This window comes from Ursus americanus, chromosome 13, assembly GCF_024610735.1.
Source record: "Ursus americanus isolate L20-20 chromosome 13, mUrsAme1.1.p, whole genome shotgun sequence".
Lineage (NCBI taxonomy): Eukaryota > Metazoa > Chordata > Mammalia > Carnivora > Ursidae > Ursus > Ursus americanus.
Window position 1 is genome coordinate 64,142,397 of NC_142139.1, and position 26,151 is coordinate 64,168,547.

A 26,151-nucleotide genomic window follows, 5' to 3' on the forward strand; every position below is an offset into this window, starting at 1 on the left:
AAAAAAAAAGACTAACAAAAAAAAGAAAAGACACAAATTACCAATGTCGAGAATGAAACAGGGAATATCACTATAGTCCCTGCAAACATCAAAAAATGTAATAAGACTGAAAAACTCTACACACATAAATTTGACTTAGATGAAACAGAACAATTCCTTAAAAAACACAAACTACCACAACTTATCCAATATGAAATAATTAATTCTGTAATTATTAAATAAATCAACTTTGTAATTTTAAAACTCCCAAGAGAACTCTCCAGCCCCAGATGACACAATCCCTACCACTGTAAACACTTCCTAGTTCATTTTATAAACCTAGCATTTCCCTGATACCAAAACCAGACAAAAACAGCAGCAAAAAAAAGAAAGCTACAGAGAAATAGCTCTCATGAATATAGGCACAAAACTACTTAAGAAAACATTAGTGAGGGGCGCCTGGGTGGCTCAGTCATTAAGCGTCTGCCTTCAGCTCGGGGCGTGATCCCGGCGTTATGGGATCGAGCCCCGCATCAGGCTCCTCTGCTGGGAGCCTGCTTCTTCCTCTCCTACTCCTCCTGCTTGTGTTCCCTCTCTCGCTGGCTGTCTCTCTGTGTCAAATGAATAAATAAAATCTTAAAAAAAAAAAAAAACATAGTGAAAAAAATTAATAAATAAAAAAACCTAAATTATGTTGCATTTAAGTAGGGAAGTATTATTTTCATATAGTTAATCTTACCCAGAAGCATGAAAATCCTCTCCATTTATTCACACCTTCCTTGATTTCTCCTATCAAAATGTTCTGTCATTCACACACACACACACACACACACACACACACACACACACCTTATCTCATACTAAGTTAATTTGTATTTGATGTTTTTTTTAACCATCTGCTCTCTTGGTTCTCCACCCCAACGGCTCTTTCTCTGACTCCTTTCACCGCTTTTAAGACTGTGGTTCTCTACCAGTTCCTCCTTTGTCCTCTTCTCTCAGTCTTCACTTACTAGACCTAGACAATTAGCTTCAATTAGCCCTCCTAACTGGATGACTCAAATTTACCTCTCTAAACTTGATCTCCTCCTGATATCTCTTTTCCATAGTCAGCAACAGAGACATCCACACCTTAATGTTCCAATGGCAGTAAGAGTACATCTATGATTACAAGGAGGTTACAGTGGTAAGTTTCTTCTCCCAGCAAAGAGAGAAAAAAAAATTCTAAATACTTGTACATAGAGATTCAGAGAAAAAAAATTCTAAATACTTGTACATAGAGATTCAGATCATGGCTGATGCCCTACTTTCTACTCTTTCCCTAATCAAAAAATTTTGCTGGTAAATGCAAAGTAGAATTCTTCATCTGCTAGCCACTCACTCCAGGGCTTGAAACAAGCTATATTCCTGGAAAGCAGAAGTGGTATAAATAACTCAATTCAAAAGTCCAAGAGGTAGGGCGCATGGGTGGCTCAGTTAAGCATCCATCTCTTGATTACAGCTCAGGTCATGATCTCAGGGTCCCAGGATGGAACCATGCATCAGGCTCCGCGCTCAGCAGGGAGTCTGCTTGAGGATTCCGTCTTTCCCTCTCCCTCTCTGCTCATGTTCCTTCTCTCTTTCTAAAATAAATAAGTCTTTTAAAAACAAAACAAAACAACAAAAGAAACTGAAAATCCAAAAGGTGAGCTGAGAAGTTGAGGTTTGCAGTTCTGATTCAGAATTCTTCATGCATTCGTACTCCTCTCTCATCTTCTCACCCCTATACCTCAACATACCAATGACCTCTATTATTGCCTTTTCTTTGCAGTGGTCTTCTCTTCTAACATTCCTTATCACAACTGGCAAACTATCAGCAGGAACATTACCTGGGATTAGGACTTGGCTTTCAAGAGTTTGATAATACAAAACCATCCTATTGACTGGACTTTTCTTCTTTTAAAACAAAAACACTCTGATACTAAAACTCCCTATCATGGATCTGGGATATCTCTGTTTATTCAGGTCTTCTTTTATGCCTTTCAATAAACTTGTATAATTTTCTTCACATCAGGAAAAAAACCAGCAAAACTGAACTAAAGTAAAACACTCAATGGAAGAGGAAAAAAAGCAGAAGGGAGGAAAGAAGAGAATGGCTGGTTCCATTTGGGTTGCCATCATATATCATATCTGAAAGGTATGAAGAGAGAATGGGGCAGGAAGTAGAAAAACTCAACACTTACCAGATGTTCCCAAATGAAACTTTCAACTGACTTTAAAATTGTCAATAATTATAATAGCTAACATTTATTGAATGTTTACTCTGTACCCAGTTAAACTTATTATATTCCTTAATACACGTAATCTTCACAACAATCCTATGAAATACATACTACTACAATTCTCGCATGAGGAAACCAAAGCACAGAGGTTAGGTAATTTGCCGAAGATCATCCATACTAATAAAACTTGGCTTCAAATTTAAACTCTTAGACCTGCTTTGATTTGGTGGTTGATTTTAGAGCTGTCCACACTCTTAATCCCTTAACCATTATGTGAACTCCTGTGATATTAAGGAACACACGGCACATGCATATCATGCATAAATTATTTTAAAATTATCCATATTACTATTGCTTCACTGTAACCGTGGATAATAATTATAATTACAACACAGTAATACTACTTCAGAACTAAAGCTAACACTATATTCATATTTAAAGTATTTAACCGCTCTATTCCAGAAACTAATAATACACTAGTATGTTAACTAAACTGAATTTAAATTAAAAAATTTTTTAAAAGAAAATAAAGTATGTATCTGCTAAAAAAAAAAAAAAGACAATAATATACTTAGAGCAAATATCTGCCGGTGTACCTATGACTTACCTGTGTATCTGGTGCATGTAGTACTACTTTTTTTTTCATATAAGACAAATTGGCCCATCAAGGAAGCAGAATTTCATTACAACCCAGGTGCAGATTTTACAGAATTGTTTGTATGTTGCTGCTGTTATTGCCACAAGCCCTTCAAATTAGGTAAACATAATTCTCTGTACAGGAAATCATTTCAGCAAGGTTGTTGAAAGCAGTATTTCAGAGGCTTTGTTTTGCTTTTAAATACTAACGACCCAAAAGAACATCATTTCCTGATTTCCTACCAAACACAGGCATGACAAACAGCCTGTTATGGCAAGGTAGTACCTAGTTCGAAAATCAGGAAGTATGTTAATAAGCACTAAAACAATTCCCCAATACTAGCACTACTGTTAAGAGTCTGACTACTCTCTTACATTGTTCAAAATAACAAAAGGCACTTTCCAGAGAAGCTAGCTGTAGATAAAGCGTGACCGGTAAGAACTGCACACGGGTACTTCACAAATTAAAGGAGATAGAGACCATGTGTTGTTTTTTTCCCACTAGGATTATTTTTTAAGCTTTTATTTAAATTCCAGTTAGTTAACATAGTGCATTAGTTTCACGTGTACAATGCAGCAATTCAACACTTGCATACAACACCCAGTGCTCATCACAAGTGCACTCCTTAATTCCCATCACCTATTTCACCCATCCCCTCACCCACCTCCCCTCTGGTAACCATCAGTCTGTTCTCTATACTTAAGAGTCTGTTTCTCAGTTTGCCTCTCTGTTTCCCTTCGCTTGTTTTGTTTCTTAAATTCCATATGTGAGTGAAATCATACGCATAGTATTTGTCTTTCTCTCACTTATCTCGCTTAGCATAATACTCTCAGGTATTAAAAAGGCAAGATTTTATTCTTTTTTTATGGCTGAGCAATATTCCATTGTGTGTGTGTGTGTGTGTGTGTGTACACATACCACCTCTTCTCTATCCATTCATCAGTCGATAGACACTTGACTGACACTTGGGTCTGTAATTTGGCTATTGCAGATAATGCTGCTATCTATAAACACCAGGATGCATGTATCCCTTTGAACTAGTGCTTTTGTATTCTTTGGGTAAATACCTAGTAGTGCAATTGCTGGATCGTAGGGTAGTTCTATTTTTAATTTTTTCAGGAACCTCCATACTGTTTTCCAGAGTGGCTGTACCAGCTTGCATTCCCACCAACACTGCAAGAGGGTTCCCCTTTCAGCATCCTCGCCAACATCTGTTGTTTCCTGTGTTAATTCTAGCCATTCTGACGGGTGTGAGGTGATATCTTCTTGTAATTTTGATTTGTATTTCCCTGATGATGAGTGATGTTGAGCATCTTTTCATGTGTGTTAGCCATCTGTATGTCTTCTTTGGAAAAATGTCTATTCATGTCTTCTGCCCATTTCTTAACTGGATTGTTTTTTGAATGCTGAGTTTCAAAGTTCTTTACAGATTTTAGATACTAACCCTGTACCAGATATGTCAATTGCAAATATCTTCTCCCATTCCACAGGTTGCCTTTTAGTTTTGCTGATTGTTTCTTTTGCTTGTAGAAGCTTTTTATTTTGATGTAGTCCGAATAGCTTATTTTTTCTTCTGTTTCCCTTGCCTCAGGAGACACATCTAGAAAAACGTCAAAGAGGTTACTGCCTGTATTCTCCTCTAGGATTTTTATGGTTTCAAGTCTCACATTTAGGTCCTTAATACATCTTGAAGTTTTTCTGTTTGGTGTAAGCCAGTGGTCCAGTTTCACTCTTTTGCGTGTAGCTGTCCAGTTTTCCCAACACCATTTGTTCAAGAAACTGTTTTTTTTCCCCCACTGAATAGTTATTCCTGCTCTGCTGAAGATGAATTCACCATATAGCTGTGGGTTCATTTCTGGGTTTTCTATTCTGTTCCACTGATCTATGTGTCTAGTTTTCTGCCAGTACCACAGTGTTTTGATCACTACAGCTTTGTAATATAACTTGAAGTTCAGAATTGTGATGCCTCCAGCTTTGCTTTGCTTTTTCAAGGTTGCTTTGGCTATTCAGGGTCTTTTGGGGTTCCATACAAATTTTAGGATTATTTGTTCTAACTCTGTGAAAAATGCTGGTGGTATTCTTATAGGGATTGCATTAAATGTGTAGACTGCTTTGGGTAGGATAGACATTTTAACAATATTTGTTCTTCTAATCCACGAGCATGGAATGTTTTCCCATTTCTTTGTGTCATCTTCAATTTCTTTTATCAGTGTTTTATAGCTTTCAGAGTATAGGTCTTTCCCCTGTTTGGTTAGGTTTATTCTTGGGTATCTTACTGGTTTTGGTGCAACTGTAAATATGATTGATTCCTTAATTTCTCTTTCTGCTGCTTCATTATTGGTGTATAGAAATGCAACAGATTTCTGTACATTGTTCTTGTATCCTGCAACTTTACTGAATGCATGTATCAGTTCTAATAGGTTTTGGGGCCATGTGTTCTTCAAAATACAACAACCACAGTAGCTTATTTACTGGATAAACTCAATCTGGATATAAAATAAGGGAAATAGAAAGTTGTCACCAATTAAAAACCAAAATCAGGTAAGAAAAACTGTACTCTGACCTACTGAGTTGCAAGTCAAGATTAAGATACAATCACAGAGAACCACTGTTAAGCCACCCTTATTACAGGGCTTTTAGAAAGAGAAAAACAAGTATTTTTTGAGCTCAAGAGCACATTTCTAAGTCCAAAGATGTTCCACAAATACCACTCGCAGACAAATCAAAGTATTAACAAGTAAACAAAGATTCTTGATTAACCCAGGTCACCTGTTTAGTCAGTAATAAACCTGAAACCAAAAGTCTCAACACCTTGGGTAAGTCTTCAATTTGAAAATTATGCCGTTTCCTATATCTGTTTCCCTTCCCACCAATTTGATAACATCCCACAAACCAAAATCATGTTGTCTTACCAGTCAGTTTTTAACTAAGGTTACAAGCCAGATTCACAACTCACTCAAGAACTTTTTTTCAAATGACAGACTCAGGCCCAGCCTACATTAACTGAATCAGAACTCCCAAGCATGGGGCCTAGGCTCCTGTAGTTGACTAAACTCCCAGGTAATTTTAACACAGGTTACTCAACTCTAACTCAAAACCACTGGACTAACAAAGAATTAATGACAACTCCCATTCAGATTGATGACATCTGAATCAATGTAATTACAGACAGCTAAGAAAGACAAACAACAATACACCTTATTCATGTAAGAATTCTACAGACTACATCATACGTTGGAAGACATGGAAGGTTGGGGAGACTTTTCATTTGTCATAATTTATTTATATTTATAACATACTCTAGATAACACACTTTCCACATATTATCTCATTTCATGCTCACATCAACCATCTGGGGTTAGGTATTGTTACTTACCCTTTAGAGATAAAGAAGTGGGAATCATTGAGGTTAGGTAACTTGTTCAAGGCCATACAGCAAGCAAGTTGAGGAGCCCAGGTACAAATTCAGGTCTATCTGACCTATACCCTACTACTCACATGTTTACTATATGTTTACTCGACACCCATTTTATCTTCATTCATTTTACAATAAGCATGTATTAGTTCTGTAAAGAAAAATATTATCGTCCTACAGTCATTTTAAAGTACACCACACTACAAAAACCAGGGATGTACTATATGGTGACTAACATAATTTAAAAAATTATGTAAAAATAAATAAATAAATAAATAAAGTACACCACACTAGATTTTTCAATAAATAATGTGACAATTAGCTTTTTGGAAAAAATAAAGTCAGATTCCTGCATGACAAACCAAATCCAAAAATAAATCCTGATGGATTCTAGAGGTAATTGTAATAAGTGAAACCATAAAAAGAACAAAAGGAATACATGTAATATCATCTCAAAGTAAGTACAGCCACTTCTATAGGAAATCAAAGAAAAACAGAATCTGTAAAAGCTCAACAGATTGGACTAAGAAGAATCAAAGGCTTCTATATATTTATTTTTTAAAAGGTTTATATTCAATAAAAAGACTGGGGGAAGCATCTGCAACATGACATTAATAGAAGTAAAAGCAATAATACAACGGTGGTCAAAGGAAATAAACAGGAAATTACACGCATGCCTCGTTTTATTTTGCTTCGTTTAATTGCACTTCACAGATACTGTGTTTTTTACAAGGGGAAGCTGAGTCAAAAAAGTCTATCTGCCATTTTTCCAACATTTGCTCACTTCATGTGTCTATGTCACATTTGGTAATTCTCAAAATATTTCAAACACTTTTATCTTTATTCGTTAGGGTGATCTGTGATCAGTTTATATTACTACTGTAGTTACTCTGGGGCACCACCAAACTGTGCCCAGGTAGACAGCAAACTTAATAGATAAATGTTGTGTGTGTTCTTACTGCTCCACCTATGCTGTTCCCTTGTCTTTCCCTCTCCCTGGGCCTCCCTATTCCGAGACATAACAATACTGAAATTATGCTAATTAATAACCCTACGGTGACCCATAAGTGTTCAAGTGATGGGAAGGGTCACACTTCTCTCACTTTAAATCAAAAGCCAGGAATGAGTAGCTTAGTAAGGAAGGCGTGCTGAAAGCCGAGATAGGCCAAAAAGCAAGGCCTCTCGTGCAAAAGGGCCAAGTTGTAAATGCAAAAGAAAAAATTCTTAAAGGAAATTAAAAGTCTTCACACAAATGATAAGAAAGCAAAACAGCCTTATTGTTGATGCAAGCGATGTGGATGGAAGATCAAGCCACCCATATAACATTCCGTTAAACCAAAGCCTAATCCAGAGCAAGGACCTAACGATCTTCAATTCTCTGAAGGCTGAGAGAGGCAAGAAGCTGCAGAAGAAAAGTCTGAAGCTAGCAGAGGCCGGTTCATGAGGTTTAAGGAAATAAGCCATCCCTATAACATCAAAGTGCAAGGTGAAGCAGCATGTGCTGCTGTAGAAGCTGCGGCAAGTTATCCAGAAGATCTAGCTCAGATAATTAATGAAGGTGGCTAAGCTAAACAACAGACTTTTAATGTAGATGAAATAGTTGCCTATTGAAGGATGTCATCTAGGAATTCCATAACTAGAGAAGAGAAGTCAATGCTTGCCTTCAAAGCTTCAAAGGACAGACTCTCTTGTTAGGAGCTAAAGTAGCTAGGTTGAAGCCACTGCTCAATTATCATTGTGAAAATCCTAGGGACTTTAAGAATTGTGCTAGATTTACTCTGCCTGTGCTCTATAATTGGAAAAAAGCCTGAATGACAGCACATCTGTTTCCAACATGGTTTACTGAATAGTCTAAGCACACTGTTGAGACCTACTGCTCAGAAGATTCCTTTCAAAATATGACTGCTCACTGACAATGCACCCGGTCACCCATGACCAAGAACCCTGATGGAGACAGACGATAAGATTCATGTTGTTTTCATGCCTGTTAACACAACATCCATTCTGCAGCCCATAGATCAAGAAGTCACTTCAATTCTCAAGTCATATTATTTAAAAAAAATAATAAATTTCACGAGGCTATAGCTACCATAGATAGTCATTTCTCTGATGGATCTGGGCAAAATAAATTGAAAACCTTCTGGAAAGGATTCACCATTCTAGGTGTCATTAAGAACATTTGTGATTCATGGGAAGAGGTCAAAATATCATCATGAACACATCTGGAAGAATCTAACTGCAATCTTCAGGGAGGACTTTGAGGACTTCAAGACTTCAGTGTTGGAAATAACTGCAGATGTGGTGGAAACCGAGAACTAGAATTAGATGTGGTGCCTGAAGATGGGCCTGAATTGCTGCAGTCTTGTGATAACTTGAACAGATGAGGAATTGCTTCTTATAGATAAGCAAAGAAAGTGGTTTCTTTTCTTTTCTTTTTAAGATTTTATTTATTTGACAGAGAGAGAGACACAGTGAGAGAGGGGAGAGTGGGAGAGGGAGAAGCAGGCTTCCTGCCGAGCAGGGAGCCGGATGCGGGGCTCGATCCCAGACCAGGATCACGACCTGAGCCAAAGGCAGACGCTTAATGACCGAGCCACCCAGGCACCCCAAGAAAGTGGTTTCTTGAGACGGAAACTACTCCTGGTGAGGATGCTGGGAAGACTGTTGAAATGACAACAAAGGATTTAGAATATTACAGAAACTTATAAAGTTGATAAAGCAGTAGCAGGGTTTGAGAGGAATGAACGCAGTTTTGGAAGAAGTTCTACTGTGCATAAAATGTAATCAAACAGCATCACATGCTACAGAGAAATTGTGAAAGGAAAGAGTCAACTGATGGAGCAAACTTCACTGCTGTCGTATTTCAACAAACTGCCATAACCACCCCAGCCTTCAACACCACCACCCTGATCCATCAGCAGCTGTCAGCATTGAGGCAAGACCCTCCACCAGCAAAAAGACTGACTCGCTGAAAACTCAGGATAGTATAGTTTAGCAATAAAGTATTTTTGAATTAAGGCATGTACATTTTTTAGACATAATGCCATTGTACACTATTTTAATAGACGACTCTGCAGTGTAAACATAACCTTTATACGCACACGGAAAGAAAAGAAATTCATCTGACTTGCTTTACTGTGGTATTTACTTTATTTTTGCAGTGATCTGGAACCAAAACTACAATGTCTCTGAGGTGTGCCAGTATACAAAAAGAAGGGGCCCAAATAAGAAATAGTTTTAAATGATTAATTATCCTGGCAATCATAGAAATGTACATATAAACAAGATACAATGACATTCTCCACGCACAAATCAGCAAAGAATTGTAAAATTATAATATATGGTGCTGACCAGGATCAAGGATAACATCCCCACACTCTGGTGCTGGGAGTGAAAACTGGCACACCTTCCGGAACACAATTTGGCAGTTAAGTGATAAATGCCCTGAAACTGTGCCTCCACTCAAACCCTACAATTCCACTTCCAGAAATTATTATTAGGTAAGAATCATGAATGAGAAAAAGGATTTAACTTCAAGAATATTCACACTACAACATGACAAAGTATACCGCTTAACAAAGTACTGTACATCCCTGCACTACACTGGCAGCTACACACTGTGGCAGGGAACTCTTGCTTGTATCAGCAGGAAGGTAAACAGAAAAGTCATTTGCCATTTGTAACAGAAGTCTTTAAATTTCAGCAATTTCACCTTCTAGGAATGTATTCCATGTGAACATAGTATTCTTTTTTAATAGCAAAAAGAAAAAGAAAAATTCAAATTAAATGTTCAAAATTAGAAGCATGCTTAAGGATCAAGTATGATGAAATCCATGTCATTAAAATGACTATCGAGCTGTCGATAAGCTTTTCAATCATTTTAAATAAAATTGGAAAATGTTCACAACATAATGCAAAGTGGAAAAATACAGATTCCACAATACTGGAGGGAGGGGGCTGAAAAACAGGTTTTCAAAAATAAGGTCTTCAGATGGATTTTGCTAAAGTACCTTCCTGGAGCAGTCACCTTGATGTGCAAGTGCCTAGAGTGTAAACTAATTTCTCTAAGGTCTCCCTGTCTCGAGAAAACATGATTTTTATTTTACGCTATGAATGAGACAGAGAACTGAAGTAAAAGTGTACTAAGTCATACGTAAATCAGCTTTATAACTCAGGCATCCAACTGCAACCTTCATGGGTGAATTCAACTTGAGACTCCAGTTTTGCTGTCCCTCTCTCACTACCGTCTGGTCATCAGGTCCCCTAACCTCACAATTTCTTGTCCTTCTTGACTCATATGCTCCTTATCCTTTTTTAACTCATAAATTAGAGGACTGAACTAAATGACCTCAGAGATCCTTTCAGATTCTTGGACCCCACTGATTGACAACCACCCAGCACACAGAAAGCACACACATATCTATTTTACTGGGGGGTAAAATATTACCCACATGTCAACTTAGGGCAGCAAGGCTCTTCTCAAGACCTCTTTTTGTTTCACCTCCAAGATTTTAAGCATAATGCTTTCTTTGATGCCCCCCCTTAATTTTCCTCTGAATCTATTAATAACAGGATCCTCATCGACTACTTTCTAAGCCACAGTACTTTTATATTTCACAGCTCCACTTCAGACATAAAAAACTCATGCGGGAAGAGTAAGTCAAGGCTGGAAAAAACTTCAGGATACAAAAAGATTTTATCAGTCTGGAATATCCAAGCAGATGAAATTTAGTAGAGATAAAGGCAAAGTTCAGCACTAGATCCCAAAACTACATGGAAATGATGTGGTTTAACAGTAGCATACACATACACACAGAGTTGTGATTTCAGTTGACTATAATTTCAGGGAGTCAAGAAAACAGAACTGCTTAGGGAAAGGTAGAGCTTATCATCTTGTTTTTCTGCTGTTATTTTTTTTTTAACCTAGCGTCCAAACGGAAAGGAGTAAAGGTTACTCTCTATTCTGTAAGGTGACATTGTATGTTGACTACTATAAGCTGTGCTGAGTACACTTTTAAGACAGATATTAACAAAGTAAACGGAGGGCAGAGGACTAAGAAGCTGATGAGGGCATTTGAAACTGTCAAATAAGAAACATTTGAAGGAAATGGGAATATTTAGCCTGTGGAATAGAAGACCTAGGAAAAGGAGAGCAATCTAATAACTACAGAAGCCCTCAAAGTGAAGTAAATGAGTGAAGTCAGCAGGTAGAGACTTTAGCAAAATGGAGAGTATATTTAGCATCTAAGGGAGATTACTACAGTTAGAAATGCAAGCTCTGTATCACTGAATCCTCTAATTTTTTTTTTCTCAAGAAAAACCAGAAAGAAATTTTTATGTGAAATCTCCCCAATATTAAAAGCCCACTCCTAATTTAAGTTTTTACATAAGCTGGGCAGCCAAATGATATGTGTGCAGTCCTCATTTGACCCATGTACACCAGTTTGCAATTCATGTCTTGGGAAAGCATGACGGCTACCTTCCAACATCTGAAGAACTATCATAGAGAAGAACAAGTCATAGAGACTTGTTTTACACTGCCCTAAAATGCGACAATTACAGAGAGGCCAACTGCACCTCAATAAGGAAAAAGAAAACTAGTCTACAAATTTGAATGGGCTACCCAGGGAGATTCATGTCATTGTACATATTCAAATGGAGACAGGTCAGTAAGTAGTATTGGCCAGGTCAAGAAGTCTGCACTTACTACCACTGGCCTTGGTCAAATAACTAAACCTCCCCACATCTCAGTTTTTTTCTTACCTTCCTTCCCCCTCAAAAGAAGGTATGGTGTTAACATTCAGCCTCCTATCTCTTGGAGTTACTGTAAAGATCAAAACCCATGTAACGAAAAAAGAAATATATGAAAGTACTGTATGATGGCAAAGAACTATAGTAATTAAGACATTATTGTAACCTGCCATCATAAGATATTTATGTATTTCTTTTATTATACAAGCTAAGGGTATATTCCCAATCTAATTCATTTCCTCCCACAGAATATCAAACATTTGTTGAAAAAAAGGTTTAAAATTTTAAAAAATGGGGGCGCCTGGGTGGCTCAGTCTCGGTTAAGCGGCTGCCTGTTCAGCTCAGGTCATAATCCCAGCGTCCTGGGATCGAGCCCCTAGTCAGGCTCCCTGCTCAGCGGAGAGCCTGTTTCTCCCTCTCCCTCTGCCTGCCGCTCTGCCTACTTGTGCTCTCTCTCTCTCTGTCAAATAAATAAAATCTTTAAAAATAAATAAATAAAAAAATAAAATGTTTAAAAATGTTAAATGTTGGAGAACAAGGTTAAAATGATGACAATATAAGAAGATAGGGTAACAGAGAAAACAGTCACCAAAGCAAACATCCAGGATGTTAATCATTAACATCACTGATCAGTCTAAAAGGTTTTGGGCACTGGTGGAGGAAAACACAAAAGTAACAACACGTGTATGAGGGGCTGATGCAGGAGGGCAGGCATTGGTAAACTACAGCCAGCTGCCTGCTTTGTATATAAAGTTACACTGGAATACAGCCTTGCTCATTCAGTTATGGATTATATGTATGTACTACTGTATGTATTTGTTGTATATATGTATCATGTATATGCTGCTTTCACTCCACAACAGCAGAGCTGAATAGCTGCAAAACCTAAAATAGTTACTATCTGGTCCTTTACAGAAAAAGTTTACCTACTTTTCTGTAAAAGTACTCTTAGGTTACAAACCACACAGGTGGCTGAATGGTAAGACATAGTTCATCTTCCTATGGCTCCACCCCTACGATTTTACCGGGTCATTTTGATGCATGTGAGCAAAATCCCACACTCAACATTACGGCCTGAGTGTAGGGGAGGTAAACGTTCACTAAATGGAGACTCCATATTCCTCTTACACACTTAAGATTACAAAATTTCTAATACTGCCTCTCTTCCACCTAGTAACATCACCAAAGAGATGTGAAAAATTCCCAATGTACAAGGAGTGTGGGTCTGGTTCAGGCAGGAAAAGATCATGCTTATAGGTGAACCTACCTCTGTCCCTCTTAAGTTCTCAAACTCCCATGTGTATTTTCATGGAACATACAAATGCATGAAAAATCCTCTGTCTCTTAGTTATCCTATCATTACAGGTTTTCAAAAAAGTTACCAAAAATTAAGAGGGAATAAAAATAAAATGGAAATAAATATGCTAACAGAAATTTTGATATAAACTTAATATCCAGCAGAAATAAGTGCAGTTTTAGGACTTTATGAAAGATTCATATTCCTTGCCTCACTCTGAAGTTATCACATGCAAAGACACTCAAATCTCTACCAACAGTAGATCTAGAGGGATCTTCATTTTCCTAACACCTGACTCTACTTCTATTTCAGGCAATATTTCCAACCCTCCTCCAGGGCATTATTTGTCAGTCTCACTTCAGATAGGAACCACATACACACACCTTGCCTTGCCACCACCTCACTCCTGCACCACCCCTCAATGACTTTTCACTCAACAGCCTAGTGCCCAGAGGGAAAGGGCATGTCCTTATCTAATCCCCACATTCTTCTGACAGCCTCCAACCATCCTTTGAACCCTCCACTGTGTCCTAGAAGTCCACTACTCAAGCTTAATCCCCACCTCATTTCTCTCTAACCTGTTCATTTAAAGTCTTTTTATTCATAGGTTAAAACTCTGAGGCCTAATCATTAAGAGATTCCAACGACATGCCAAACATTTAACGCCAGTTTCTTCCCTAGAAAATGGAGAGAAAGATGAAGGAATGAAGACACACTCTTGACAATTTGGTTAGTAGGCATGCCCCCTGAGAGCACTGACCATATCTTCAGGTATTAAATAAATATTTCAAGATTCCAACGATCCACAATTCTAATTTTCCTCTAGAAAGCATTTAAGCCAGTTTCCCACATACTTTTGAGTACTTATGATTTCTCAGGCTCCCCCAGACGTGGAAGATCAGGAAATTCCCACAGGATAAGGTATTTTTAACTCACCAAATAAGAGTTTTAGATGACAGCCTTTCTTTCATCAGGAAATATTTAAAAGTCCCCCTGCTAAATAAGTTGTTGAGAATGCTTAGCTTCACTCAAGACTATCAAGGCCCCACAGGTTACTATCCCAGGCACTCCGGATATACTGTATAATAACTGGGTAGAGTGCGAGAATAATCAAGCAAAACAGGGAAAAATTCAGAGTCTCCATGACCACAACACACAAAGATCTTTTTAAAACAAAAGAAAACATGGGGAGTCCAGCCTTCAAAACTGAAGCTACCTAAATTACAGGAAAAATAGGACAAAGTGAGGGGAAGAACTGCTAAAGACACCTCTTAAGTAAATCACATATGGGGGGGAAATGGACATATACAACGTTGTTCTGCATTTCCTCCTCCTCCTCCTCCATAGGAGTTGATCTAAGAGGACTTGACGAAGCCCTTAGAATCTTTTAAAAAGAAAGAAAAGAAGTCCAGATCCACCAAATTCAAGTCTTTTGAGAGCTACAGATATACAAAAGGAACTGAACCACCGGCTCAACGTGGAGAATAGATAAACACACTATCTGCAGTCTGGCAGCCCTGCCTGATCTTCAAAGGACTCGGGATTTGTACTGTCCCCCTGCAGCGCGCGGGTCGGGTCACCGGGCTAAGATTTCAGTAGTGCAGACAAGCACTCCGCAGCCCCTCTCCTGCCCAGGCAGCTCCAGGCCCATCGCTACAGAGCTGGGCCTGGGCGCAACGGTCCCATTTGCAGAGAACAGAGGCACCTGGACCCCCGGACAGGAAGTGGCTATTCTGACTGCGGGCTTACGATCAAAGAAGGTGAACCCGGTGAAATGAACCAAAGGAGGAGCAGCTGCAGGCGACTGTATCTGAACGCAGCGCAAAGCAGATGGTGGGAGTGTGTGCACGGGGAACATGGGAGGGGGGCAGAACCGGGCTGCCCCTTCGTCGGCAGAAGATGCTCTTACCCAAGCAGCTGGACAAACACATGGGGGCAAAAGAAGGGTGCAGGGCTTAGGCAGCAGAAGAGGCTGCACAGCTGAAGCTGAGCTTCCAGAAAAAAGGTGGAGGTGGGTACGCGGCAACCTAAACTGGGGCTACAAGGAGCGCCGGGGAGGAGAGAGGGTCGTGTTGAGAGCCCCCGTAGCCCGGTTACCCCTCCTCGCTGGTGGCTAAGGCCCTGGAGGTCCTCTCCCCACGCCCCCGAGACGGCTGGGAAGGCCTACTCCGAGGCTGCACGCCCCCGCCGCGCTGGGAGGCAGCTCCCCCGGGCTCCCGCGGCCCCGGCACTGCCGGACCCGGTCCCTACCGCCCGCCCGTTGCCCAGCGCTCGGGGCCAGCCCCGCGATCCCTACCACAGGCGCTTCCGGGCCGCCGCCCCCGGCTGCTCGGAGCTCCAGCCGCCGCCGCTACCGTCGCCGGGAGGCCGACCGGCTTCCAGTTCAGGGACGAGCCGCCGCCGCCTGCGCGAAACTCGGGTACCCAAGAGCCGCTCTCGCCGCCTGCTGCCCGCCTTCCAGGCCGCGCCGGATCCTCCGCTCCCCCTGCCGGCGGGCAGCCATTTCCGACAAGCGACTGCGGAACTTGCCGAAGTGCGCCGGGCCGGAAATGGCCGAACCTGGGCGCTCGCGAGCCCGGGAGGCGGAGGCGGTCGCGACTTTCCGGACAGCGTCCGAAGGGCCGCCGAGGCCTCGGGCTCCGCCGCCGAGCTCGCTAGAGTCCCGGAGCCGCGGCGGCGGCAGCGCCGGGGATTGTGGGAAACGCGCGGCGAAAGCGAGGGCGAGAGCGAGGGCGAGGGAGAGGGCGGCCAGCCTCGCGAGTGGGAAGAAAGGACGCGGCCGGCCCCCCCTGAGCCCTCACACCAGGGCCCTACAAATGCCCCTCGCCCTTTAGAGAAATCTACCAAGGGAGTGCGGAGAGAATTCTGGAATTCTCCGACAGTTCTGGAACGGGGTGGAACTCACCCGCTTCCAGCGGGCCCAGGGAAAGCCAAGTCCAAAAAGAAACCCATATCGATAGAAAAGGCCTTCCTAAAAGAGCTGACCATCCCCAGCAATGTTCTGGAGTTTTGAAACACTTTGAATATTTAACAACAAAGAAAAAGCCAGGCAGCTTGGATGCTTAACAAAACAAACAACAACAAAAAACCCCGGGGCTTTACAAAAACAATAGCTTAATCCAGTCGTGTGGCAAGATCAACCAAAACAAGGAGGAAGAAGCAATACCGTTGAAGTACTGAAGAGCTAATCCCTGTGAACCTTAACGTGCCCCTATTCCACAATCCCAAGAGACCCTCTCACACCTGCAAAGTCAGGACAAGACTTTTTGGGTAACTGAAAACAATGCGGGTGGGCGAAGGAACTCTACCAATCCTAAAAGACACACCTGATCATTACTGTTAACTCAAGGAGTTTAAACATTATTTAAAATCAACAAATGCAATAGTATCTAAGATCAAATTTGCTTTAACATTTTCTTAACATGTTTTAATCACGAAATGGGCAGGGCTTCTACTCCAGGATTTCCTGAGCGGGGAACCCAAAACACACCAGAACCTGGAGTAGCCGGGGAGGGCCAGGGGCCAGCTCCTAGCCTTGTGCGTGGGTGGTCTGGCGGTCTCCCGACCTGCACACCCAGAGACAGCCCCACAGCTGCCATTTCCCATCCATACACCCTTCCTGGTGGAGCCCAGGCCCACGCTCTAGCTAGGAGGCCGAGAAAACACTGAAGATTGATTAGTTTCCCACAGGGACAGTTGGAGCTCAGGATTCCATCCGCAAAACAAAACTTTAGAAAACCTAGCAAACTGCTTTCCAGAACACACCCTTCATTCCTCTTTTTGATGCTCCCTTTTCTTCTTTCCTGACACCTTCTTACTCACCCCTATTTCCCTTTCTCCTCATACCTCACTGTTTTCCTCACCTTTATTACTTTATGGTAATAATTTATCACTATGAACAAATATTCAAAGTCCTACCACCATCATGTATGCACAAAAACCTTTCTAACTTTTACCAGTGTGTTCAGGAAAGGGAGAGGGGAAGCAGATTTTTTTTCTTAAGATTTATTTATTTATTTATTTGACAGAGAGAGAGAGAGACAGCCAGCTAGAGAGGGAACACAAGCAGGGGGAGTGGGAAAGGAAGAAGCAGGCTCCCAGCAGAGGAGCCCAATGTGGGGCTCGATCCCAGAACTCCAGGATCACGCTCTGAGCTGAAGGCAGACGCTTAAGGACTAAACCACCCAGGCGCCCCGGGAAGCGGATTTTTTTTTTAAATCAGAAACATTCCAGGAAATGAAAATGAGAAAGACTTCCCCACATACCCTGAATAATCTAAAGTTGTCTTTTTTCCTTTCTTTCTCTTTTTATAAACTGTTCATCTTCTTGGCTCTTCTCCAGAGCTCTGTGGCAGCAGGCAGAAGTCTGGCAGTGTGGGAGGAGACGCGCAGAAGCCCAGAAGCCGCGGTAAGAATTACCAGGTATTGGTTCGTCTTCACGCTGACAAGAGAGGACCTGCAGATAGCTGCTACCTGGAGGACTCAGCCTAAATGTCTCCTACACATCTGGGTGACTTAACACATTGCTGTCCCTGTGGTTGATTTCTTTGACGCTTAGGATAGTCCAACTTTAAGAAGAAAAAGGAGGGGCGCCTGGGTGGCTCAGATAGTTAAGCGTCTGCCTTAGGCTCAGGTCATGATCACAGAGTTCTGGGATCGAGCCTGCTTCTCCCTTTTCCTCTGCTGTTCCCCCTGCTTGTGCTCTCTCTCTCTCTCTGTGTCAAATAAATAAATAAAATCTTTATAAAAAAAAAAAAGAAAAAGGATACCCAACCAAAATTTGGTGTATCCTCGACTTCACTGGAGCCCTGGGTGCTAACCATCCTTTTTTGGATCTTTTTTTTTTTTAATTTTATTTATTTATTTGACAGAGATAGAGACAACCAGCGAGAGAGGGAACACAGCAGGGGGAGTGGAAGAGGAAGAAGCAGGCTCCCAGCAGAGGAGCCTGATGTGGGGCTCGATCCCAGGACTCCGGGATCACGCCCTGAGCCGAAGGCAGACGCTTAACGACTGGGCCACCCTAGCACCCCCTCTTTTGGATCTTTTGAGCCTGGCCTCTCTCGCTTCTCCTTCTTCCTCTCAAACAGTTGTAGCTCAGTCTCATCCTCTGGCTCCATTCCTTCTCCTGACTCCTAAGAGGTGTTGTTCCCTGAAAAGATATGACGGGCTACTTTCTGATTCCTCTCCACACTGTATTTGTGGCCAATATCAACAGCTCCCTTGCGTCACGTGCATGCACCTCTAAGCAGATTCCTCCCTGCAGCATTACAGTCCCTGTCTTCAAGCTGCTCTCCAGACATCAGCACATCATCATCATCCTATTAATATATATTTTATGAATACTTAATAGCCAAGCAATAAGTTAAACCCATTATAGGCATTGTCTCATTTTAATCCTTATAGGGGTCTATCAGTGTATAAACAGGGAGCTGAGACTTAAGGAGCCCAAGATCACAGAGTAGGGTGCAAAGTACAAATGGAACTCCAAGTCCTCTGAACTCCAAAGCCAGTATTCTTGACCAGAAGAATCTGATTGTCTCACCAGGACTTTAAACTTAATATATTCTACACTGAACTCATCTTAACCCTCTCCCCGTGCGCTCTCCTCGGATGACCTTACTTATAATGTGCTACCATTACCTTTCTTAACATAGAAACTCAAAACCTGGCACCTCTTGATTTCTCTCTTTACCCTCACATTAAATTAGTTTCTAAGACTTAACAGTTTCACCTATAGGATCTCTACCACCTCTTCTCTGCAATCCCACACTTGGTTCCCTGATCCAAGTCCTCGTTATTCCTCTCTTAGGGTATTGCCTTAACTCTGCAATTTCTGGCTTGGAAAATATGATCACATTCACAGTAGCCGTCCTCAATAAAGAAAGCCAAGACAGCAGGATATGCAATGATGCTACTCTTCACTGATCTCTCCACATTGTGACCTTTTACAGCATTTATTGTTTCTACTTTGCATTTTGGAACTCAATCAAATCATTGTTATTTAACTGTCATATACACAGATCTTTATATGCTTCAAGGAACCCAGTGTTTCTTTGGTACCAAACGGCAGGAACCTATGGGTCTTCTCTCTAGAGCACAGTCATAGGGACTCTGCAATGCCCATTCTCCCTCTTTCTGTTCCAGATTTTAAATTCCTGGAAAGGAGACATGATTGTCCTGGCTTGGGTCCCGTGTTGACCCCTTGATCAATCAGCTTTGGCTAAGCAGCAGGTCAGCCTTGTCTAAACACAGTAATTAGAGCCTCTGCTATAAATAAGGCATGTTCCCAGAAAAGGAAAAGGCATACAGCATTGTTTATTTGTTTATTCATTCATTCCAACAACAAATAGTTGAACACCCTCTCAAAATATATGCAGGGTTTTATGCATGTATGCAAAATGTTTAAAACATAACCCTACCCTCACATCATGAAACTCATAACAAAAAGATAAGAAATCACCAGATAAAAAGCATAACACTATTCACCCATAAGAGACCCTCGATTCAATTATATGTAATGGAAAATAATTCAGCACACCCTGCAAGAGCCTGTGGTGGTAAAAGTAATCAGTAGTAATGTGTGCATGGTCAACAAAACAAATTTACAACAGCACCATGAGGAATAAACAGAAACAGAAAACAACCTGCACATCCATCAGTGATAGACTAGATCAACAAAGTATAGTATATTCACCCAAATGAATACTTTACAGCAATGAGAATGCCCTACAAATATATACAATACTGATAAATCTCACAATGTTAAGCAAAAGAAACCAGACACGAAAAAGTACATAGGCTATGATTCCATTTATACAAAGTATCAAAACAGGCAAAACTAATCTATCCATAAGGAGCAGTGACCAGAGGGGAGCAAATGGAGCTATTTTTGCTGGTCATGCTCTGTTTCTTGAGCTGCATACTGCTTACACTGGTTATCAGTTTGTAAAAATTCATCAAGTTGTACACTTATGCTAGTGTCTTTTTCTATATGTATATTATCCTTCAATAAAAAGATTTTTTCAAATAAGTAATTCATGCTTAAAACAAGGAGCCGTTAAGCACCCTGGAACATTGTCACTATGAATATCCTAGCATTGCCAATTATTGCCACCCCACCCCCACCATTACACCACCTCCTCAGGGACCCCAAGCCACTCTCAGCCTTTGAAAATGGCCACCATTCTTATCGCAAGGCTTCATCCCTTCCAGCCCCAGCTCATTGGACTTCTCATCTGGAAACCTGGGAGCAGGAGTCAGGTGATAGGAAAGCTTCATCTAATAAATTGTATGGACTTGGAGGAAAGAATTTCTGGACATAGGCACAGTGATAAGCCAAGAACGCTGGTCTGCAGAAAACAGAGCCAACACACAGAAGGAAGCAGACAAGCCTGTGGGAGATGGAGGGACAAGCCTCGGAGACTGCTCACTCTCCAGCTCTGGTTATATATCTCCCAGCTGTCACTGGGTATCCGTGGGATTGCTCACGTAGACTTGCTATTAAAAATAGGAAAGAGGGGCGCCTGGGTGGCGCAGTCGTTAAGCGTCTGCCTTCGGCTCAGGGCATGATCCCGGTGCTCTGGGATCGAGCCCCACATCATGTTCCTCCACTAGGAACCTGCTTCTTCCTCTCCCACTCCCCCTGCTGTGTTCCCTCTCTCGCTGGCTGTCTCTGTCAAATAAATAAATAAAAAATCTTAAAAAAAAATAGGAAAGAAAGAAAAGAAAACCTTACTTATTTAAGCTTATATGAATACGTTTCTATTTGTGGAATGTATTATCTCATTTAGTCCCTTTAACAACACTACATAGTATGTACTGTTATGATTCCCATTTCACAATTGAGAAAACTGAAGCCCATAGAGATTATGTAACTTGTCCAAATCACACAGCTGGTCAGTGGTGGTGCCAGGATTTGGACCCACATAGTCTGACTCCGGAACCTGAAATCTTAACAACTCTACTACACTGCAGTAAAAGAGAAATGCTGGGAATGGCAATGTGAATAGTATGTTGCATTAATGGATTTAACGGAGGCATCTGTTTCTATTAAATGAGTTCAAATGTAGAAATGGTACAAAACATTGAAAGATTGGCTGCCTAAGAAGTTGGTATTTATTTCTTTCACAAGGGAATTATACTTTGAGTCGTAGCTGTTAGAGAAATAGAAAATGCACGTAGTATGACAGATTACACTAACGAGACTGTGTTGTCATACCAGGATATTTATTTTATAGGTTTCAGTAAAGAACTCCCTTAGAAGATCCCCATTGATTACCTATTTTTCCCAAAATGTTAATATCCAGGAGAAGGGGGGTTTACTCTTTGGAAAGAGAAATCGATAAAAGTTAACTTCAAGTCTTAGAGGGAGAGAGGAGCTGGTCGTACTTTCCATGAAGATGGCTGCCAGACCCACAATCCACTCAGCAAGGCTGCCAGATCAATCACCAGCAAGGCACTGGTGACCCCCAGCAACCTTCAAAAGGTATGATTCAGGAATTATCAGTGAGTTTAAGTCAGATAAGAACTTGTTCTATCTGTAGTGCTTTGATTTTAAAGGAAAGTGCTGACAGCCACTATTCAAGATCTTTTCTATATATAAATGATTGAGCAATTTTGTGGCTTATAATTAGAACAATGCATGACAATTTCTAGATTGGAGTTCCAAGGTTACTCTTTTCTTTGGTCCTTCAATGCCAAAAAGACGAAAGGTCAACTTCTGAGGCTCCAAGGATAGCACTCACCAGCCTGCTAAGTGGCTCACTCTGAAAGTCCTGGCTTTGATGTTACCTTTGAAAAGAGGCTGTTTTTTATCTGGCAAAACCTGGAACAGTTTGGATGGCTTGCAAATAATTTGTAATAAGAACACTGAGTTAACATCTCCTCCAAAACAAAGCACACATTACTGTCAAAAAAAAAAGATTTCTTGAGGCGCCTGGGTGGTTCAGTCAAGCGTCTGCCTTTGGCTCACTCAGGTCATGATCCCAGGGTCCTGGAATGGAGCCCTACGTCTGGCTCCCTGCTCCACGGGGAGCCTGATTCTCCCCCTCCCCCGTGTTCGTGCTCTCTTTCTCTCACTCTCTCTCTCTTTCAAATAAATAAAATCTTAAAAAAAAAAAAAAAAAGATTGTTAATTCCTTGCCTCAGGTCATCACTACCTTGTATGTGGCTGTGAAAAAGAAATTTTGTACTAGTTTCACATTCATTAGGAAGCTTAGCCTGGCTCAAACCTGTTTTCTACATAAGACATGTAATCTGTAATGACCACTTAACATTCTAAAAATTAGCTGTCATCCCTAAAATATAATGTATCTGTCTCTAAGGTCCCTTCTTCCTTCAAGTGCTGACTCCTCTGTGACTTCTTATTCTCTCCCCACCACATCAGCAGAGCTTTGCAGGGGCAGTCATGTTTGACGATCAGTAGATATCAAAATGCCATCAAAATTTCCTAAGCTTGCTCCTGGAAGTTCCAAATAACGATACATACGTTCCCTCACGGCAAAAACACAGGCACCTAACATTTACCCTAAATTATGCTAGTTAGTAGCAAAAATGCACTCGGTTAGACACAGCATGCCACAACATGGCATGTCTGAGTGTTTGCAGAATTTAGCATAATGAGAGTTGTAACCAGAAAAAAAGAAGAAAAATTAGGGAGAGCATTGACAGCTGAGTTCCAATGCCACACTACATGCATCTCTATGACTTCAGGATTGTCCTCACACTAAAAAAGCACCCCAGAGATTCAAAAAATCAAATGCTCGCTACTTTCACTTAAAAATACCTCAAGTAAACAAAGCATTCCAATTGAAAATTGGCAAAATGTCATAGAAGTACTTACAGAACCTCAATTAATTTCTTAGTTAACCAATTTGGTTATTAAATCAAAATTGAAAGCATAATTTGTAAAAGTAATAATGCTAAAAAAAACTTTTTAAAACTTTAAAATATATATAACTTAGAAATAACACAGAGCTCATGTATATTTGAAAAAACAAAAAACAAACAAAAAAACAGTAGTTTCTACCAAACAGATTATCAGGAGAAAAATGTGTGGGCTTTAAACCAACTCAGGAATCTTTACAATAAGATTTTATTGAAGAGAAAGTTTTTCACTATTTTCCTAAATATTGCTCAAGTTTAATTCTCAACCTAAATGAGAAGAACATGATTCTAGTGGGATCCAGTCAATACCAGAACAAGCTATTCATTGATCCCTTCCGCAGTCCATACCTTCAGCCTTGCAAACACTATGCCATACGTCAAAAATGAAACACAGATGAAAATGTGACATTTCTACAAATCCATCAATTCTGGGGCCACAACTAATAATCCAAAGTTCACCTCTAATGGATAGTGTCAGATACTTCATCTCTTTTTTAAATATTTTATTTTTAAGTAATCTCTACACTCAACATGGGCTTGAACCCACAACCCCAAGATCAAGAGTCACGTGCTCTGCCAACTGAGCCAGTCAGCACCCCCAGATAGTTCATCTTCTGTAATAAGGGACACAAATAATAACACTGCGTGGGTTATAAAGACATGCATACCTATAAAATGAAGAGGTGATTATTTAGAAAAAGGATGAATGCAATAAATAATGCAAATAATCCAAAAATATGTTAACTATACATAAAATATACTAAATATGAAAATACTTTAAAAGTTCAAACACCACCATGCATTTGTATTACTTTTATGTACATTTAAATATGCTGCAATGATGTTCAATGTTTTTATATTTCACCTTTAATTAGCTTAAATAATAAACATCTAAATATTGGTAGGAACACAAATTAATAGCAACAAAACACAAAAACTGATAAATATTTGCCAGTTCTGTGGCTCCCTTCTAGCTCACAAGCATAATTTTATAAAATTGCTATCTCTATCAACAATTTCAACTTCTTTTTGCACTTACTTTGAGTGGATTATGTTTCTACATGATTCTCGTACTCATCTCTAAAAGTACTAGAAGATTCCATGTCTGTTCTCAGTAGTTCCTGAATGACAGTCTGTGGACCAAGATAGGATGAAATTTTTGTCAGTCCACAGTTAAATGAGAAAAGCAGAGGCAACTTATTGAGCTTTTAATAAAGCTAAATTTATTCAATTTAAAGATTGTCCTTTATTTTGAGATTATCTCCTTTCCTCTTTCTTATGTTAAAATTTCTTTTTATAAAATAGAAGTGATGGTAAATGGCAGCTTTTCAAAAATCTTCCCTCCATGACAAAATACTGAGACATACTTATTTTGATGCCCCCCCACCAATTGTTATTTTACCAGTCCTAATTTTATTAAATCCAGAAATCAGCTAACTAACTACACCCCCTTCGTGGCATTTTAAGGTATGAACGCACACGCACGTGCGCACACACACAAACACACACACACACACAATGTTTTTGGAAAGACTCCTGAGGTAACCAGCCTCCAAAATGTCCCCAGTGACCTGTGCCCCTAGTATTCACACCCTTGTGTAGTCCCCTTCCACACTGTACCACAGATGATCTATGTGATCAATGGAACACCGCAGAAATGATGGTACATCGGTCCTGAGATTAAGTTCTAGAAAGCATTTCAGCTTTCACTGTGGTGGTTTTCTTTCTTCAATCACTCGCTCTGAAAGAAGCTAGAGGCCATGTCATGAGCAACACTACAGAGAGGCCCATGTGGTGAGGAACTGAAGCTTCCAGCCAGCAGCCATGTGAATGGGATTGGGAGCAGATCATCCAGCCCCAGTCTGGCCTTCAGATGATGCAGCCCATGAAAGATCCTGAGACAGAACCACCCAGCTAAGTTGCTCCCAAGTTCTCGACCTGCAGAAACTGAGAGATAATAAGTAGTTGTGTTTTAAATTACTACATTTGAGTTCATCTGTTATGGGACAACAAATAACTAATGTGACTCCTTTATCCTTTTTCAGCTGCAAGATGAACAGCTATCTAGCACCAGTGTAATGCCAAGACTGCTAAGCACGTATGTATTCATGCCTGTGTTGGGGGAGAGAAAGGATTAGCAAGGACTATGATCTCCATTATCCTGACTTTAGTTTACTTATGCTGACTCTTTCCTTCTCCGTTGCTTTTTCTACTTTTCTCATATTGACCAGAGCACTCAGTAAACTGAATAATCCATCTCCAGCAAGAAAATCAATTCTACAAGTTTGTAGGCTTAGTTTAAGGAATCATTCTATGTAAATATGGTGTTGTATCATAGTTTAGAAACCTGGTAAATTTCTCTTGACAGAATCCCTCACCTTAGCTGTCAGATCTCTCCTAGACCCGTCCCTACCTCAACAGAAGAGCACATCTCATATTCGCTGAGAAAATAGAAGCAACAGACATAATCCCTTTAAGTTCTCTCCTCCCACATTTAAACCATCTTTAAGTACTGAGGTGAAAGGTTATTGTTTTAGCAGCTGATGCCAGAGTTCCTCTCAGGGATAGAAAATGCCTTATTGAGGAAACTACCTTGATATGACACTTGAGGTATGGAAGAAGAAAGTCTGGCTTGTAATAAAACTGTGAAACAAAGTAATCGCTAAACAGATCTGCATTTTAAAAAAGAAGAATATGAAGACTGGAACAGGGCAAAGAGGAGAGGAAATGGGAGGAGCGTAAGGAGAGATGGGGCTTAACTAATGGCGTGGGAGGTTGAAGCTTGGGGAGAGAGTTCCAGCGATGGGGGAGCTGAAAGCATGTTTAAAATAGAAGTTTCTATTATTGGACTTCACATTGTTTTGTGTTGCTAAGGATATAAAATCCCTGAAGTCCTCAGTAATATCTGACACATGTACAAATGTCTT

At 40.5% G+C, this 26,151-nt stretch overlaps 1 protein-coding gene across 8 annotated transcripts in view; it reads right to left on the reverse strand.

The window, feature by feature from the left end:
• The window catches only part of EXTL3 (exostosin like glycosyltransferase 3), a 131,953-nt gene that overhangs the window by 64,154 nt on the left and 41,648 nt on the right, over window positions 1–26,151 (reverse strand). For 7 of the 8 annotated variants that reach the window (XM_087866604.1, XM_045773959.2, XM_045773958.2 and 4 more), the window contains one exon: window positions 24,264–24,357. The gene's annotated coding sequence lies outside the window, so the exon portion shown is untranslated. Of the gene's footprint in view, window positions 1–15,633; window positions 15,976–24,263; window positions 24,358–26,151 lie in introns of those variants that run through there. The other variant, XM_045773957.2, reaches the window with a different exon arrangement.